Source organism: Chroicocephalus ridibundus, chromosome 6, assembly GCF_963924245.1.
Source record: "Chroicocephalus ridibundus chromosome 6, bChrRid1.1, whole genome shotgun sequence".
Lineage (NCBI taxonomy): Eukaryota > Metazoa > Chordata > Aves > Charadriiformes > Laridae > Chroicocephalus > Chroicocephalus ridibundus.
The window spans coordinates 67148026-67160504 of record NC_086289.1 but is presented as its reverse complement, the minus strand read 5'-3'; the positions used below and the strand labels follow the sequence as shown (position 1 = coordinate 67160504).

The window sequence follows — 12479 nt, the reverse complement described above, 5'->3', positions numbered from 1 at the left end:
TGTTTCCCACCAGGCATGGTAATTTTAGGAAACGTCTAGATATATGCATATTTTTTCAATAACTACATTTTGGGTTAAAAAATACAGCTTGAGGTGAAGTCCAAAAATGCCAGAAATGCCTTTTGTCCACCAGTGGATTTCAGCAGCTTGTTAAATGTTCACAGATTGTTTGTTCAGGCTAAAATCTGACAGGCCCCGGGATGGCCCATCGGAGACATCCTTCATCCATTTGGCCTGATGCGTGAGCTCACGCAGCACGCTCTCCCTTGATCATAGCTCCATCCCAAAATGCAACTTGGGAAAAAGAGCACTGCAAAGCGGTCAGCTGGATTTTACCAAAACTGTCCGGAAAGTTCCCATTAATGATTAAGCAAAGCAGGTTTTCTCACCTCCTCGGGAGCAACTGAACTTGAGGTGGGGATGTAGAGGTGAGTGCCTGAGCTTACAGAGCTAATAGAGAACCAGCTGCTGGGGTTTAGGTAATAACCTGCAGGTTGCAGAGAGCCATAAAATGTGTGGCTGTGGCAGCTGGGGACATTGAGTTAGTGGGTGCTGGTGCAGGCATGATGTGGGTGATGTGCTGGAGGGTGAAACTTCATGAAGGCTCACAGTCCAGAAAAAGTCCACCCAAAAGTACAAAGTTATGAGCTGTGGTTCACGAAGCTCCTGAATTTGCTGGAAGCAGTGTGATCACCTGAAGAAAGCCACTGTGCATCCTGCTTTGGTCTTGGGCTCTTCAGAAAGAGCCTCTCTGCTGCTGGGAGCAGGATGCTGAGCCGCGGGGATGCTTGGCCTGATCCGGTACAGCCGTTCTGGAGTTAGAGGTGACACCCCAGCTGACCCCACCTCCTCGCAGGGATGCCTTTGCAGATGCTCTAAGCCATGGTAGGTGTTGCTCTGGCTGCACAAGGGAAGCAGGAGAGTGTGCGGCAGCTGGTTTTTAGTCATGCTACGCATTGAGCTTTGAACACGCGGTGGGTTATTTCAAAGCAGCAGAGACATTTAGGGGAGGCCACGTTCCGCTCCAGGGGCGCGAGAGGGAAGGAGCAAATATCTGGGGGAGCACAGCCTGCAGAATACATCTCGTCTGAAATCACGTATTGGTTATCTTGATGTGGTGTGTACTGTCTGGATAAGTGGTTGAGATTCTGATGCTTTTGGCTGATTCAATTATTTAGGTCTTCCATTGAACTCCAGTGCAGTGAAAACTATAATTACTGTAAACTGAATTTTCTTTTGATAATGATGTATGCAAATAGGCTTAAAAGGGCACAGCTGAGTTACGCTGGTCACTTCTATGGGTTACACTGCAACGCCAAAGGAGACGTCTGGCACTTTTCAAGAGAGTGGAGAGTCAGCATGAGCCTTGCTCTGTTGCAAAATAAAGTCAAAATGTCTTTCTTCCAACTCTGATGGTAATACCTGCAGGTGCAAAAGGACCACAAAATCAAAATGAACGCACTTTGAATCTGACATAATCCATTATCAGTACAGTCCTATTTGCAACTAATGCAGGATAACTGTGGAATTTCCCTTCTAAAGATCCCTGAGCTTCTCACCCTCTCCACGTAGCTGGCTCAGCACCTTCTGCCGCCTCCCCTGCTTAGGTGGGGGATTAGGACTGCGGGATCCACTTGTACCTTCTGTATGAACCTCTACCAAAGCTATGGGAGACAGGCATAAGATGATGGGTGCTATTTTGATTTTTTTTTCGGTTCAATTCACTTCAAAAATCTAGTTTTACCTAAGGTCAAACACAAATGTTCCTAAATTTTGGTTGGTTTTGTAGTAAAGTGCTGCCTCCTGCTGGGTAAAAGGCCCTATAATGAAGCCTTTCTTCAGTAATTTACTGTGAAGAATGTCTTTTATCTGAAGCCTAGGAAAGGGTTTTGCAGAGATTGCTCCGTTGGCAAGGGAACAGCATATCCATTTTGCAAACTCTTTAGCACAGAAGGAACAGAACTGCCTGTGGACTCAGGGGCCGCACAAGAAATAGCGTGATATTCGAAGGCAGCGTGTCTATACGGCGGGATGCTGTCAGTGGGACACCTGCACAGGGGCAGAGAGCCAGGCTGCTGCGTTTCTGCCTGACCCTCGTTGTAACAGGCATGGTTCAAGCCAAACCTTTCTGCTCGTGCCCAGTTTGGTGCATGCGGAAAGATGAATTCCTTAGGGAAGGAACGGGGAGTACTCGTTTCTCCTGCTGGAGCTCTCTATGTCAAGCTGCTTCTGAGGTGGCCACTGAAGACCATACGAGATGTGTTTAGGAGCAAATATAGGGTTCTCCCTGCTCCCCCACCCTTCTCTAGCCTTTCTGACCCGGTGGTCCCATATATCTCTGCCCATGTCTGCATTACCAAGCACGTAATGCTCATAATGGGGAGCAGGTGCTGAGAACTGGTGTTCTCAGTACACCTGCTGAAGGGGGTTCTCTGGACCTACTCTAGGGTAGTCCAGTGGGCTGGAAGCCCCCAACATGAGTGGGTTCCTGGAGCACTGCCTCTGGTGCAGCTCCATCTGCGAGGAGCGAAGGTGAAAACGGAGCCTGTCCCGAGCACCTTCTCTAGCGGTGGATCCCGGAGGGGTACCCAAACCTTCTCAGGAGCAGATGAGACCTCTCTTCTTGGATGGAGATGAGACCCTGCTCACTACGGGGAAAGAGGGGACGTGCAGGGCTGTCGGTGGGGCGGGGGGGTCAGGGCTGCGAGATGCAGCTGTGAATGAGTTCCAAAGAGGAAGGGGGGCCTAGGACTTGCCTGTGTGCCATGGGCTTCTTGCTGGGGGTGCCCGATTGTCCCCATCCCCTGCTCTGCACAGGGTGCTCTGGGGGCCGGCGCTGGGCTGCAGTCCCCTTGGGATGAGCCCGTCTCCCCGACCAGCCCCGAGGCCTCTCCGGGCTCTCTCGCACAGCGATCCCTGCGACGCACGCAGGATTCTTGCTGCTGCGTGAAAACATGCCTACATTTTAAAAAGAAGTTTTTAAAAAGGAGGGAGGGATGAAGGCGTTTTACTTGCCTGTATCTGATACCCAAGCATCAAATTACATATACTTGCCAAAACCTGGTTTTTATTAATTTAGGGAAATACTAGCAAATGATATTGTCAGTCTTTTCAGAAACTAGATAAAGCTTAGAGCGTCTTTAAGGATCTCCTAGTTCAGACTGTGATCTGCTCTAAAAATAAGTGACAGAATTATTCAGTTATGTTGACTAAAAGGAGAATTATATTAAACAAAAGCCTTACTCTAACATACGGTACTATACAGTATGGGGGAACTTTGCTTATAATGGTAGAAATGCTGATTTCTGATGTCAACTGTTGAACAAGATGTGCCTACACTCACAAATGACCTGCTAACATGAATTTTCAAGCCTTCCCTTGTTCCTAATTAACTGGTACTGAAAATCTTCTGTATACTCTGTCTACACTCACATGCCAGGTTTCTCTCAGCACTATGGGGCCAGAGCTCATTGATGACAGCTATAACTAATTATTTCAGACTACCAGTTTCTTTTATTTGAAAATGACTTTTAGTCCATTGGTGGCAATATCTGTGTGTGTTTAATATTGCTGTTGGTTCTATCAGTAAGGAAAATCTCGCCCACACATTAGCAGTTTAATTTCCTCTCCATTTGCTAGCAAGGTGCTTGGTATCTCAGCATCCCTCCTCTGCGAGTGAGCAGGGATGATACAAAAATCACCTCCTTAACGCTTTTCTGCAAAATCGCATCAACCCACTAGATGGCAAACAACCACCTACAAAACCCCATAGATGCAGTTGTCATATATAAACAAAGCCACATCAAATTCACTACTGGCAAAGAGCTAAAGGAATTAAATTTCTGCTTATAGTTAACCTCGCAGAGTATAGCGAAGCTTGTCCAATAACGGCTAGCAAGATACATTATTAAAACCTCTTTCACATTCTTGGATCGTGAGCTACGACATGAGCTTTCGTGTAGCTCTGACGTGAGCTCCAATGAACAGGGGCAATATTTAGCATCACCTCCACCTGCCAGGACTCCTAAAGGTGTCTTTCCAATAAGTTTCCACTTTACCAGTGAGTTACTTTCGGCAACGTGATATATAAACTCTAAGAGGCTGTGCTATTTTTCTAAGCTGCCCCACTACGCCCACAAGGACAGAATTTCACGCTTTACTGCAACCAGTGGGAAATTTGCCACTGACTTGGATCTCAGCAGAGATTTCACTTAAATGCTGTAGGAGAAATAATGTCCCTGACAGAGGAGCAGAAGTGAAGAGGCAAGGACCCGATGGACCTGATCTTTCTGCTTTGAATCGTTCTCTGGAGAGGAAAAAACAGAATAAAAGGCCTCTTGAGGTTAATAAGACCCTTGAAAAAGCTCTAAAAGCAGAAAAAGCTTGCAAAACCATGAAGAAATGCTTGAACAGCTCGCAGGCCATTACAGCGATTCCTACAGTGAAAGAAGGCGGCCAGCTGACGTGTTCAACTCGCCCCCAGCACTGCCGCCTCTCTGCTCCATGCCCTCCTCTGTGGCCATAATGACGATTTGTTCAATATTAAAAGCAGCTTTTTATATTATATACATCAAAGGGTGCCTCTTCAAGCTAACGAGCTGTGGAATTCTTGCTGTAAAAAAAAAACAAAAAACCACAAAAAACCACAAACAAAATAAAACAAAACAAGCCCAGCTGGAGAGGGTGCACAGCCCTTTGGGTGACCCTCGCACCCCTTTCAGAGAGGTTTTGAACAGCCCGAGAGCCCTTTCTGGTAACTGCTGCGTGCACCTGAGGCACGGCGTGCGGATAGTACTATCACGACCCGGCCTTACACTCATTCTGCGCTGATCCACAGTTCAGCAAACACAAATACGCAAATGGATGAAGCGGTGAAAGATGTGCTTGCTATTTACGTGAGATGAAGCACTTCTGTACTGCCTGTATCTTTGTCTGTAGGGGAAACACCTGGTGAAACCGCTGGCTGGCTGCAGCTCGATGTTTTCTAGCCTGTGCAGCTGCTCCTGCAGTCTATCAGATAATGTTTTGGGAGACGGTCACCCCCCCCAGCACCGTCACCCACAGCAGGATGTGGTCCTGCGGCCTCGGCACGCTCGCTGCCGTAGCACGGAGCCTCTCTCGGGCTCGCAAACATGCTCCACAACCTCACCGTGCCCCGAGGAGCCCGTCCGGGCTGATGGCAACGCTGCAGTCGGGCTGGGAAAGTCACCTGGGCTTCCTGGGGCAGAGCAAGGTGGCTGTCAGACCGAAGCGTCTCGCTGCGGCTGGACCAGGGCTGCGAATGCAACCTGGATGGGCAGAAAACAAGACAAGGCTCCTGATGCTCTGAGCCTACACAGCACGCCTCCGTTAGGCAGTTCCTGGGTAAAACCATTCAATCTTAACCAGTTTTTACTAGGAAATGCTCGCTTGGGCTCAGTCTGAGAGTCACACTGCTGCTTGCGTGGTCCCGGATGAGGAGAGCACGTGTGATGCTGGGGTTTGCAGGCTACGAGTGTCACTGCCTGTAATGATAAAACCAGACATTGCACTTGCAGCAGCACTGGGTGGCTCGTACGCACGCCTTGGCTTCCCAGGGCTGTGTGTGCATCGCTCTGCTCCACCGCAGCAGGGTCAGCCCTCGCCAGACAAGCCTCCCCTTTCCTTTTCCGTCCTGTAAAGCTGCAGACTCATGATGCAACCCCTAAAAATAATTCAGGCCTCCCCCCACCGTGACAAATATCCTCCTGCACGAACCAGAGCTAAATCCATCTCTGATGTGTGCCTTTCAGGTTACAACCTGTTCTTTTCCATCCCATCGGTGCTGGCTTCTGTTCACGCTGTGTGCCGGTGGCTCTGCTGTGACTTATTCCCGGTTAACACCGTGACCCTGCGCCTCCGTGCTCCACCGCCCGCAGCTACTGGCCCGCTCGGCTGTGGAGTGTCTGTGAGAACCACACCTGCACGCGAAGGACAAACCGGAGCACGTTCCCAGTTCAGACCTGTCACCGTCACGACAACGCAGGGTGCAAGAGCCTCTCGCTGAAGCAAGGGGCTCTGCTGTGAGTCTGGGGAACCCGTCCCGTGCTCAACGTCGTACTTTCCCATTTGCTATTTTCCCTGTTTTCTTGCCTCCAGATGGAAATACTGTCAGACCCACGGTAACTTCCCCGGGATGGATCTGAGGCAGATGTTTGTATAGGCATGCCTGCAGAGCATCTCTTTAAAGTGCTGACCACCTGGTGGGGACAACATCGAGCCTAGTCCTGCATTTTCCCCATTCCCAAAGCTCGGTGGCACTGCTGACCCTCCAGGGACAGGCTGCCCCGAGGGACGGGGACAGTAGAGCTCACTGCCCGCTCCTGCGGCATCACCTCGGCCTGGAGCGGTGGCCTGGTAGCTGCCGTGTACCTCAGGGACATGAAATTGCTTGTTTGTGTAATACCCCTCCATGTTTTTGGGCGTTAGTGATGAGTCAAACGGTGTAGCAGAAACTGCCCGCTTCTCAGAGCCACTTGGCAGAAGAGACGTCATCTTACTGTGGTCACACATTTTGGGTAATTAGCTACACTAGCGCAAAGTAATTGTTATACCCTCCCAGATCTGCCTGCCTGCATTTTACACACAACTCCAGCTGCTCCTGACTGCACGAGGTCCATGCCATAGACAAACACAACCTGTGGAAGACCCAAGCCTACTAAGCTTCTCGCATCCAGCCTCCCGAGATGCTGAAGCACAGGGGTCTAGCCTTAATGGTAGTTATCTTCACGTTTTGGCCAATGGGGCATTTAGAGACACAGACGGGCATGCGTTAAGGCACCACTGTCCAGTCCATCCCCCTGCCAGGGTTTGGCACTCCCGGAGTTGGAGCAGCTGTACCAGCAGTGCATCGCCTCTCCCACCTCGAGGTGCTGCTGAACCGGTGAGGGTTCATCTGCCTCCTGCTTATGGGAACAGCGACCTTGACCCGGAGGAGGAAGGTCTGGGCTGTCCCTGCCATGACAGTATTGCTGGCACCAGCCCTGCCCCTTCTCAGAAGCTGCCGACGACAGTCCAAAGGCCAGTGCGTTAACCTCAAGTGTCGGTTGTAGCTGGACACATTTATCATTTTCTATTTCTCAAACATGTTTATTTAAGACACATAACCTGTGTGCAGATGAAATGGGCTCTCACCGATCTTCTGCATCTGAATATGACTTCTGCTGCCATATCATTGTCTGGCCATGATAAGGTCTGATAAATCAAATTCCACGTGTTTTTTCTTGAATACCGATGTCTCTCGAGGAGGCTTGAATTTTAAACGTGCTGGAAAACAGGTCTGAACTAAAATTACTTTAAACATGTTGTTCAATTTGCAAATGCATCAAACTACTGTTTGCAAATAGGTGAGCTGGTAAGTACCAGTCCATAGGAAAAGCTTACCGATTTTGAAGTACAGTGAGCATTCTTTATTTAGACTTATTTTCCAAATGCCTTGTACTTCTTTTGATGGAACGCTAAGCAATTAGCATGTATTGTGATGCGAAACCTCAAGCCCCGAGTCCATAAACTCAAAGAATGAGTAAAGGACACAGGCTTCAACTATCCAGCATCCAAATGCTTCAGAGCCTGCACTGGAGTCTCCTGAAAAATCTATAAAACACTCTTACAGAAACGCAGATTTACTGAGAAAGCAAAAGGCAACAGATACTGGATCTTGAGTACGAGGTTTGAAGAACACAAATATTCCAGTTCAGCAGCATATTTTTACATTCTAGATGACAGCATCCTTGGAAAAAAAAAAAAAAAAGAAAAAAGGTTTGTTTTCACACAGGAACAATGTTTTAATCTTTTCTTATTAAAGAATTAAAGCCAGCCACCAACTGTAGCTTCAGCAGAGTAAGTGAGAAATGAGTCACGCCAGGAGGAATGCAGAGGAATGGCACTGAAACCAGCCGAGTGAGAGATTTAGGGAGGGGAAGGTAAAGAATCAGTTAACACGAAACAGAGAAACACTTGTATAAAAGGCTGTATTTATAATTACACTTCTGGTTTCATACCAAGTTATTCATGGTAAAAACTACAGGATATAACTCACGCTACTGAATTCCTCTTCTCTTTCAAAACCAGTGAGTAAGAGTTTAAAGAAATCACCCTCTGGGAACGATTTCAAATTATCTTCATTGTTCCTCTGAGCTGTTAATTTAGAGTCCAAAACTGGAGTCTCCATAAATCTTTTATAGAAGTGCCTAACTAATTCCTCTTCAAGTCATAATTTGACAGAGTAAAACACCGTTTCTCCAGCCTGAGTAGATTTCGCTGCCAAGTCTTCTGGTGCCAAACTCGTTTATGTCAATGCAAACTCAGTATTCGCCCTGTACTGGAAGCGTACTTGCAATCAGAAGTCCTATTAGAGCTGATAAAGCATGTTTTTATCACTGACATGGCAGATAATTCTAGATTCTCGGTTAATTTATCAGATTCCGCATGAAGAATTTAAGTGAATCTCCTAAATGATTTGGTATTAAAAAAAAAAAAAAAATCAACTTTCTAAAATCTCCAAAGTGAAAAATTAGTTGAATGCAATGATTGAGTTGCTCTAACAACAGTCTCTCTTCTCTCAGTCTGGTCTACTTGATGTGACAGCAGAAACTTTCAGATACTAGCTCATGTCAAAATACTTTACTGCCTAATTTCCCATCATTTTGTTTTCTTACACACTGACATCTATCCTTGTTTAGGGAAATTAGATTTTTCTGTCATGGCAGCTTCTTATTTTTCCAAACAAATCCTTTCTATTCTGTTAAGGTTATTGCACGTTGCAATTTGCAGTTCTTTGCTAAGAGCCTGTTCTTGTATTATCTTTTGCGAAATATTTGCTGACAAACCTGTAAAATCCTCGGGGGTGGTCTAACTACCCGCTAGGAAAGAGCTGTTAGGATATCCTAAAACTCCCTTCCCACGAGGCTCTCTCGGAAGCTGGCCCTACCTTCTTTTCAGCTCAGCTCTGGAGTCCGTAACTGCAATCGGAAGCCTGGAAGAATGAAGCAGCATTGCCAGGTGGTGTAGAAATGCGCGTATGATTCTGTGATTCTATGAAAAGTACGGACACAGGACACAGGACACAGGACACAGGACAGACACCACAGACTGGGAAGGCGTGATATGCTGCTATATCCCAGTCCCGGGTGCATTCGTCTGCTTGGGAGTCGTTCCTTCCCAAAGGGCCAGCGGTGGGGCTCGTGCTCCGACGGTGCCTCCTGGCAGCCCGGTGTGGGAGCCTCCGCAGCTGCAGGCTGAGGAAGAACAAATATAAAAGGCTGGTGGCAACACAGCACTGACGCCAAATCTACCTGGACACCAACACTGCAAATCTGGTAGGTGATTGTAGGCTGTTATGCGTGTACATACGACACCAAACACACGTATTTTAGTGTCCAGTTTAATGCCAGTAGCTATCTGCGTACAGAGCTTCCATGAACTCTACAGTCCCAGGCCAAAGGGCACAAGAGAATTAGGCTCATTAACGCAATCACATTCATGACTCAACCAGCAATTACTGATTGCCATTGTCTTCCAGCAGTGTACTGTCCTGGCAACAAAGCATGAACTTACCGTGCTGCTTCGTTAACAGGTTTACATTGTCTGCTGTGCACATCTGGGCATGCTTCTACAGCCAGGGGGCCACCCAGGTGGGCACAGCCTGCTGTGGACTGTGTTGCAAAATAAAACATTAATGTAACTCCCTGTTTACCAGTTTGGAGACATCAGGTACCAGATCACCGGCTACCACAGGCTGTTTGCACTCTTTTATTTTTAAACACGCTACAGCAAACCTTTCTGGCATAGCAAAGACTTCCAATTGTGAAACAGCTGAGGGGACAACCCATTGCTCAACTTTATTGAATTAAAAAACATACATACAAAAACATCAAGAACTGGGAAGAATGGTTCAGGCAGGTTGAGCCACCTAAGGAAAGCAAATACACTTCAGGTTTTTAAAACATCAAAGTGTTACCTGCCAAACCGGAGCAAATTAAAACTAATACATGATGGGTGTGTGCATGGAAGGGGAAAAAAAAAAAAAGGAGGGCAAATTCCACTGCAACGAGTGACACCTGCTGCTCGCATGACTTGTTTTTCCTTCTTTTCAGCCCTTTTGGCACACATTGCTAACTGCTATGAAAACGGAAAGAGCCATTTGCCTTCTGCAAATACCAAGGAACCTGGTATTTTCACCTTCAGAATAATTTGAGGGTTAGAGAACCGAGCCAACCATGGAAATTTTTTTCCCAGCTCCCCTTTTTATTACTATTTCTTTAACCTTCAGGGCATTCGATGGACTGTAAATTGCTTTTGCATCGCAGAGATGCTTAGTGCTAGCATTATGGGTTCACTGGACTTTTTTTGGCTGTGTTAATGCAACACAGGAGACTGTTGGAGGTTTTTTAAAGGCCAGTGATGTTCCGGGTTGGTGCTGTGATTTTTTTTAATCTATGTAAAAATTGCTTTTAAAATCTCGGTGACTGTTCAGTACACGGCTAAAGGGAGGGAGCTTGCAAAAGGACCAGGAAAATAGGGTGAGCACACCAACCCTTCCAACTAACTAGAATCCCTGCCGAGTCATGAACCTACAAGTACAGCACCTCCCAATTAAACGCTCTATTTCTATAAAAAGCACTATTTCAGTGATAGTTACAGACTGTCTCTCAAACCCCAAATTATAAACGGAAAGGAAGGGTAAAAAGCAAACATTGTGTACTGCGGACTTGGTGATCTTTCTAAAAGACTTTCCTGTAGAACGAGGAAAGTTTGACTGATCCTTGTAACCGTGACACAGAATCAGGTGCTGCACCCAGCTATTCCGCACCCCAGGCGGGTGGCTCAGATGAAGGGCAGCCCAGGCCGCCTGCACCTCAGCCTCCTTCAGCAAGGCCATTCCTGGGAAAGCTTGGCAGACCAGGCTTCTGCACCAATTTTTCTTCTCCCTGACTACAGATCTTGGCTTTGTATCTCTCTACAAATGCTTTTATCTCAGGCTTTCTTAGCACAGCAAACCCTGGCAGCACTGAACTACTCTGACCCTTTGCTCAATTAATTATTATACTGCAACCTGTCCCCATTCCATGGGGGTTAGGGCAACCTTGCTCTCTGAGCCCTCTGCTCTGACCAGGTTTGCTCATCCTTGACAACCAATGGAAAAAAATAGTACATCTTTCCTGTGCCCTCCCCACAGAGCTCTCAGCTTGTCACACAAGGTCAAAACTGCACTGATGAGCCTGTCTGGCTGACAGGTGTCCTACAGGCATGCACGAAGTTATCACGGGTAGCTAATAGCAAGCACGTCCTCTCTAGCAGATCCTGTGGGCCCTAGACTTTCCTCTTTGATCCATTCCCAGCTGCAGTAGTCATGGTCTCTTTTTTTGGTTTGCAGTCCCATAGCTGTTTGTTGAATTGCTGCTGGATTACGGATCAGCGTGCTGGTTCATGAGAGAGGGGTTGCAACACACGACTGCGAATGTGCAGGGCACTGGGCCCTTCTAGGCTAGGAGAGGACAAGCAGAGACCAGCAGACTGTGCCCAGGCAGAGGAACAGAGATGGTCCCTGCTCCAGGCAAGGCCTGACCCAGCCGGCCGGCCCAGCCTTATCTCCTTCTCCAGACAGGGGCCTTATGGAGGCGGCGACAGCGTCGCGCTACCGGCAGGAAGAGGCGCCGGATCTCCTCAGGAACACCCCCCCTTCCCGCCGGGGCGATACCGGCCGGCTTCACCAGCCCACAGCGCCAGCTCAAACCCGCAGCCGAGGGGAGTGGCTGCCGCCAGGGCCCCGGGCGTGCCAGGCAGCGCTGGGCCCGCCGGGGACACCCGAGGACACGACCGGCTGTGGGGACGGCACCCCCCTCCCCGCTCAACATGGCGGCGGGGGGCAGGGGGGCTCTGCCAATCAGGCCGAGCGAGCCAATCAGATCCCGAAGCTGTCCGCCGGGGCGGGCCTTGCCTTTCCGTTCGCGTGCCGCGGGGGCGTTAGTCCCGGCCTGGGCGCGCGGCCGCGGAGGGATATGGCTGGCGGGGCGCGGTGCGGCCGTTACGAGAAGTGATGCGAGCGGCGGGAATTTCCCGATCGCCGCGTGCCGGGAGGGTCGCGACGGGCCTGGCGACGATCGCGGTGGGGCCTCCGCCGCTGTGGCGGCGTTCGGTTGTGGGAGGCAGCAGCGGGTGTCGCGTCAGCGGCCCTTGCCACCCTGCTCTCCCGGCCTGCACTGAGGTGATGGCGGCCGCCCCACCGGCGACGGGCCGTTGTTCTCCTCAGTGGGGGACGGGTCGGGCACCCTCGGGCTGTGCCTTTCGGCCCGCAGAGGGACCGTCTCCCTCAGGAACAGGGACAGCCAGGGCCCGAGAGGGCGGACAGCCAAGCTGCCCCCGCCACAACAGGGTGCCGGTGGCTTTTCTTCCAAAGAGGAAACGGGGGGTCGGGGAGGGCAGTTGGCCGCCATGAAATCCTGGGGCCGTGTGTATGGACT

The 12479-nt window shown here is 49.2% G+C and overlaps 1 long non-coding RNA gene across 1 annotated transcript; it reads right to left on the bottom strand.

Annotated features, from left to right (window-relative positions):
• Positions 1-7147: 7147 nt before the first annotated feature.
• On the bottom strand, positions 7148-9737 carry LOC134517523 (uncharacterized). Its single transcript, XR_010071659.1, has 3 exons — positions 9574-9737; positions 8948-9254; positions 7148-7747 (listed from the first exon to the last, which is right to left on the bottom strand). It is a non-coding gene; the product is annotated as an uncharacterized LOC134517523 (long non-coding RNA).
• Between the last annotated feature and the right edge of the window lie 2742 nt (positions 9738-12479).